The sequence below is a fragment of the Procambarus clarkii genome, chromosome 83, assembly GCF_040958095.1.
Source record: "Procambarus clarkii isolate CNS0578487 chromosome 83, FALCON_Pclarkii_2.0, whole genome shotgun sequence".
NCBI lineage: Eukaryota > Metazoa > Arthropoda > Malacostraca > Decapoda > Cambaridae > Procambarus > Procambarus clarkii.
Genome location: NC_091232.1, coordinates 15,325,585 through 15,332,952, shown reverse-complemented (window position 1 = coordinate 15,332,952; position 7,368 = coordinate 15,325,585).

Below are 7,368 nucleotides of genomic sequence, written 5' to 3'. Positions count from 1 at the left end.
ACTTTTAAGAAAAGAGGGAAACTAATAAAAAGTGATCATTAGAAACTCCAGGAAGAACCAGTGTCTATGGTTAAATATTAGGAAGTATAATCACTTAACTAATTAATGGGCTGTATAGATAATTAACTTGAATCAAAGCCTCAAACACCTACATTGGGGGGTTATTGCTAAAACTTCATATACGTCTAGGAACTAGTGTGGTTCGTGCACCAGTTCATTGTGTAATAACTAATCTTATGACCAAATTAAAGAAATCTATAGAAAACTATCACCAGTAATTATAAAGATCATTAACATCAGAAATTAATCATTCTAATAAACACGTATTATCTCCAGTGTACATGATCAGCATCCAATTAAATAATAGGATATAGAAGTAATGAATTTTAAAGTAAATAAATGAATACGAAAGGTCTTAGCTTTAAGACAATTTCAATGACATCATTTACGACTCATCCTCGGGATCTCCGGAATTCTCGTAGAATTCCTAAGATCTCGGGATCTTCTCGTAGAAACACTGGGAGATGAATAACACGGAGTAAGGTAACAGCTCGTGGACTCTTCACATGCGAGCTGTAATTTAAGGGATATTACATAGCATTGAACTAGGCTACTGAAATATCTATATTCATGAAAATGGGAAAACAAATTAGTTATAGTACTAACATGGGTTTTGTTAAGGTCGCTCGATCTAACGACAAGCTGCTTTCTGGGCCTATACCCGGGCCTGTCTGGGCCTATACCCGGGCCTGTCTGGGCCTATACCCGGCCCTGTCTGGGCCTATACCCGGCCCTGTCTGGGCCTATACCCGGGCCTGTCTGGGCCTGGACCCGGGCCTTTCTGGGCCTGGACCCGGGCCTTTCTGGGCCTGGACCCGGGCTTTTCTGGGCCTGGACCCGGGCTTTTCTGGGCCTGGATGGGCCTATACCCGGGCCTGTCTTGGCCTATACCCAAGACTGTCTGGGCCTATACCTGGGCCTGTCTGGGCCTATGCCTGGGCCTGACTGGGCCTATGCCTGGGCCTGACTGGGCCTATACCCGGGCCTGACCGGCCTTATACCCGGGCCTATAACCGGCCCTGACCAGGCCTATACCCGGGCCTGACTTTGCCTATTCCCGGGCCTTTCTGGGCCTGGACCCGGCCTTTCTGGGCCTGGACCCAGGCCTTTCTGGGTCTGGATCCGGGCCTTTCTGGACCTGGACCCGGGCCTGTCTGGGCCTATACTCGGGCCTGTCTGGGCCTATACCATGGCCTAGACCCGGGCCTGTCTGGGCCTGGACCCGGGCCTGTCTGGGCCTGGACTCGAGCTTGTCTGGGCCTGGATATAGAAAACCCAGGACTCGTAGGATTTCTAGTAGGAATTCTTCGAATTCTATTAGGATTTCTAGAAGGATTTCTTGTAGGATTCCTAAAAAATTTTGGATTTCTATTAGGTTTCCTTGGATTTCTATTAGGATTCCTAGGATTTCTAGTAGATTCCCAGGATTTCTAGTAGGATTCTGAGGATTTCTTGTAGGATTCTTAGGACTTCTAGTAGAATTTCTAGGATATCTAGTAGGATTTCTAGGATATCTTGTAGGATTTCTAGTAGGATTCCTAGGATTTCCAGTAGGATTCCTAGCACTTCTAGTTGATTCCTGGATTTCTAAAAGGATTTCTAGTCGGATTCCTAGGATTTCTAGTAGGATTCCCATATTTTATGGTAGGATTTCTAGTAGGAATTCTTGGAATTCTATTAGGATTTCTTGTAGGATTCCTATGATTTTTTGGATTTCTATTAGGTTTCCTTGGATTTCTAGTAGGATTTCTAATAGATTCCCAGGATTTCTAGCAGAATTCCTAGGATTTCTAGTAGGATTCCAAGGATTTCTAGAAGGATTCTTAGGATTTCTAGTAGGATTCACAGGATTTCAATAAACTTCAATAAAACTTCAATAAAAAAAAATTGACCTCATACGTCATGAAATGGGTAGCTTTATCATTTCATAAGAAAAAAATTTGAGAGAATATATTAATTCAGGAACACTTGGCTTATTAGGCAAATCGGGCCTTGCATAGTAGTTCGAGAAGTGCGTTCTGGCTATATATATATATATATATATATATATATATATATATATATATATATATATATATATATATATATATATATATATATATATATATATGTCGTACCTAGTTGCCAGAATGCACTTCTCGGCCTACTATGCAAGGCCCGATTTGCCTAATAAGCCAAGTTTTCCTGAAATAATATATTTTCTCTAATTTTTTTCTTATGAAATGATAAAGCTACCCATTTCTTTATGTATGAGGTCAATTTTTTTTTATTGGAGTTAAAATTAACGTAGTGTGACGATAATCTCTTTCAAGAGAGATTGAGCCTGCTCTTCCCTCCAAAGTATGTTACATCAACAGATAATATAGAAGATATATCCAACAAGTATCTCCAAAACGTTTTGCCCAGAGAGCAAAACGTACCCAGCACACCTGCTCGCCCCCGCCACCGTTAACCGGCAAACTGCTTGTCCATCGCCTGCCTGTCGCTGATTGGCTGGTATCCAGTCGCACCTGCCTCACCACCCTCCGCCACAAGTTGATGTCTGGGCTGCAGCGACCCAGAGAAGGCAGAATATCCCAGTGCTCCTTGCAGTTGACACGTCTCATTGGTAGACTAAGCCTTGGCTTACATGTACTAAGGGAGGTGGCAGCTCAAAGCTAATATTCCGGCATCATCATTCTTATTTACTTTGCTATTACTCATTTGTCTTAACATAACTTTTCATTTGCCAGTGATTATTCTTATTATTTTGTTTGTTGACTTATCTGTTATATTTTATACTCAATTTTATTCATGTCTTGTTTTTCTAACGTAATTAAAATTTCATTGTTAAATTTACTTGTGTTTTGTGTATCTTCCCATTACCTTACCACAGACGAAAGTTCCAGCTTTTCTCTTTTTTTTCTTTATGTGACGAGGCCCTGCCCCTAGCTTTTGAAACAGCCGAACACCAACGCTTTACCGTCACATAAAGTGGGGGCCTGCCCTAGGAGCTTCACTCAGGTACTGGTGCCTAGTAGTAATTTATGGTAAGCGTATTTGGCTTTGGTAACGTAGCTTTTTACTATTTTTCATATTCAATTTCAATTTTATATGGTGCTGTGTGTATTGTGCATTCCGAGAGTAGCATATAGTGAAGGTGAGACAACTTTGGATTACGTGGTGATTGTAGGCCTCAGTCATTCTCTTAATTGGTCATCTCTCCCTCCGTGTTATTACTCGTGTTTACCATCTTTTGTCCCTTGGATATTTCTCATATTTTCGACAGATCATCATATTGGTACCCTGGTACTGTGGTCTGCCCCCGGGTCAAGTGCACCTAATCTTCTGCAATCTGACAGTAGGAGGATAAAGAGGGCCATAGTTCCTCTAGCACGAACTTTAGTTGCTGAATTGGGACCTCAGCAGCAGTTCTCGTCACCAGTTGACACCTCGCACCCCTACACGTCAGTCAGAGATGATGATACATACATTGGTGGGGAATTAGCTTTCTTTTTTCAGAGCACAAAAGTTCGCTAATTCTGTAAGTATCATATTAATTTCAGTGGGAAAACTTGCTTATGTCCTATAGAGACTCGGCAAGGTATGCCTACATCCTTGGACTACCAATTTTACTTTTGAGGCAATTAACTGTTTCATTTGTTTTAGAAACTCAGTTTCACTTGTTTAGTAGGATTTTCTTGCCCTTATCCTCTTACATGAGTACCGGGTACAAGATTTCCTGCGACCTTGATTTAAATTAATCATTTAACATCTTGTAATTAACTTTAATTGTTAAAGATTCCACAGGATAGGTACCAGTTGCCACGTTGTCCGGTTTCTGACATTCACTATATCACAACGGTATATTCGTTGTGCATTTATTTGCTAATTTCACCATGTTTCGTCTCCAAGCTTTCCGTGCAGATCCAGCAGGTGAAATAGGGACTTTAAGTCGTGCCAAGAGGACTGAATTACACACTCTTGCACATGAGTATCAACTAGAAGTTCCCTACCTAGCTAACAAAGATGAGATACACAACCTGTTACTGGATCATTTCTTAGAGCAAGGTAAGATAGACTCTGAAACTCACGAAACTTACTTTATTGCAGATAAAACTGATTTGGCAACGATGAAACTCAAAGTACAGCTGGCCAAGATTGAACGCGAGCAGCAAAGGGAAGCCCTCCAGCAACAAGAACGAGCAGCTGCCATACGAAGGGAAGAACAAGAACGTGAGTTGACCAGACCACACACTAGAAATTGAAGGGACGACGACGTTTCGGTCCGTCCTGGACCATTCTCAAGTCGATTGTGATGAGGAGGTAGGGACAGGCAATAAATAGGCAAGAGAGAGCTGAGGAGGAAAGTCAGGTGTAGGGGATACATACTTCATACATACTTCAGCCACGTTATTGTGACTCATCGCCTGCATAAGAACGTGAGGCTGCCTTGAGGAAGGAAGAACAAGAACGTGAAATCGCCCTCAAGGAACGTGAAATCGCCCTCAAGGAACGTGAAGCTGCCTTGAGGAAAGAAGAACACGAACGTGAGGTTGCAATGCTCCGTAAGCGGGAACGAGTACAGCTCGAAACAAAACGACGCCAGTTGGAGATGCAACACGAACATGACAAACAACAAGCAACCCTGGCTATGGAATGTCGTCAACGAGAATTCGCGTTGGAAACTTCACACCTCGCTCAACGCCAGCAAGCTACTGCCAATCTTCCCGTCAGTTTTAATATATCACATGCAAGTAAGTTAATGCCATCATTTGTAGAAACAGAAGTTGACGTGTTTTTCACCACCTTTGAAACCCTTGCTAATCAACTCAGTTGGCTTACCGACCAATGGGCCACCCTTCTCAGAGTACATCTTACAGGTAGAGCTGCAGTCACACTCAGTACTTTGGCGTCTGAGAATGGCTACCAGACTCTGAAACAAGCAGTGTTGGACGCCTACCTTCTCTCCACCGAAAGTTATCGAAGAAAATTCCGTGACCACCTGAAGGCAAGTACCACTACCTTTCTCGAGTTTGCTAACACCAAAAGGAGATATTTTATGAAATGGCTGGAAGCAGCACATGTCTCTACCTTTGCAGAACTCGTCAACCTGATGCTAGTTGAAGAATTCTTGAGGCGTGTGCCGCCTCCTGTCCGTCTATATTTAGCAGATAAAGAAGAAACCGACTACCTGAAGTGTGCTAAGTCGGCTGACACTTACAGCCTCATCCACTGGCTGACACCAGAACCATCCTCCAGTAAGAAGTCGTGGTACAGTTACGAGAAAGTGAGTACCGATCAAGCTGGCTCGCAATTGTACTGTAAGTATTGTAGACTCTATGGACATACCATAGATAAATGTGGTAAGTCTCAATACAAAGGAACCACCGAAACGCAAAAATCCAAACCAACTCCTCCTAAGTCCGATAAGCCTGCGATGAATGTTGGTGTTCATGTTAATGATCTTTCTCTTTTCAGTAACCACTTGTATACTGGAACTGTCTGCCAACGGTTCAAATCCGGAGGGTCGTTTCAAATTGAAGATCTTGAGGGACACAGCGGCTCTTCAATCGATCATCTTGAAGTCGGCTGTGCCCAACATTGCCTACACCGGAGAAACTGTCTTCATCACTGACCTCACTGCTACCACTCCTTATCCTCTCGCCAGAGTCCACCTGGATTGTCCCTTCGTGAACGGAGAAGTCCAAGTCGCCGTCAGGGAAAAGCCTTTTCCCATGCCTGGAGTGCAACTTCTCCTGGGCAACGACTTGGCAGAAGACCTGCAACCGACCAACCTGATCGTCATGGACAAACCCCAGGTGTGTACCTCTGTGACGGATAACCCTATATTTGAGTATATTCCAGCAAAGGTTCAAGAGAGTGATGAAGTTTCTCCTCCGGTTCTAGTGACCACCCGTGCACAAGCCGCACGACCACAGCCAGCTGACTCTACTGCTACCGCTGTCCCTCAAGACCCTCAGAAACTACCCCCGAATCTGACCAAGTTGGAGTTCCGTAAGTTACAGAGGGAAGATCTTACCTTAACACCATTATTTTTCCAGGCTGAGACTCAACCCGACAGTATTCCTGGGTTCTTCCTAGAGAACGACTTGCTCTACCGCAGATATAGACCCAGTAAACTGAAGGAGGAGGACGATTGGGCCAACGTCGAACAACTTGTGATTCCTGCCAGCCTGCGGCCCACTATTCTACATCTGGCCCACGGAGCACTCTCCCACTACGGATTCAACAAGACCTACCATGGTATCCGTCAAGACTACTACTGGCCAGGTATGGTAAATAGCGTCAAACAGTACGTCAAACAGTGTCATACATGTCAGATGGCAGGTAAACCGAACATCTCTATTCCCAGAGCGCCACTGATTCCCATACAGGTGCCTGCGGAACCTTTCCACAGACTTATTATAGACTGTGTTGGTCCTTTACCTCGGACCAGTTCAGGTAACGCCTATATCTTAACCATCCTGTGTCCTACCACCAGATTCCCCATAGCAGTTCCAGTAAAGAACATTACGGCTGCTACGGTTGTGAAGCACTTATTGAAGATCTTCACCCAGTATGGATTTCCCAGGGAGGTTCAGAGCGACTGTGGCACCAACTTCACCAGTGATCTCTTCAAAAGGACACTGGAGGAGTTCAACATCAAACAGGTATTGTCCAGCCCCTATCATCCTGCTTCACAGGGTTCTCTTGAGCGCAGTCATCAGACTATTAAAGCACTCCTGAAAAAGTTTTGTAGTGAAACCTCTAAGGATTGGGATAAGCAAATAGATCTGATAATGCATATATATAGAAGTCTTCCCAATGAGTCCCTAGGAGTATCTCCTTATGAGATGCTCTACGGACGTAAATGCCGTACTCCCCTCAAGGCTTTCAAAGACTCTCTACGTGATGCCACCTTCAGTGAACATCAGAATGTGCCCCAGTTTCTTCAAAACCTTCAACACATTCTAGAGAGAGTCCACAGTTTTGCCCAAGATAATTTATTGAAAGCACAGGAAAGGATGAAGACTCATTACGACCAGACCAGCAAAGTAAGAAAATTTAAGCCGGGAGACTTCGTGCTTGCTTACTTCCCTATCCCAGGTTCTCCTTTACAAAACAGGTTTTCAGGACCCTACCGCATCAAGGAGTGCAGAAACAACCATAACTACGTTCTAGAGACTCCAGATAGGCGGCGGAAGACCCCAGCTGTGCCACGTCAACCTCCTGAAGCTATATAATGGTACTCCTCCCACTGTCATGCTTAACTACTCTGCTTTTACAGAACCATACATCCACAGTGAGACCTTCCCTGCTTCTCCT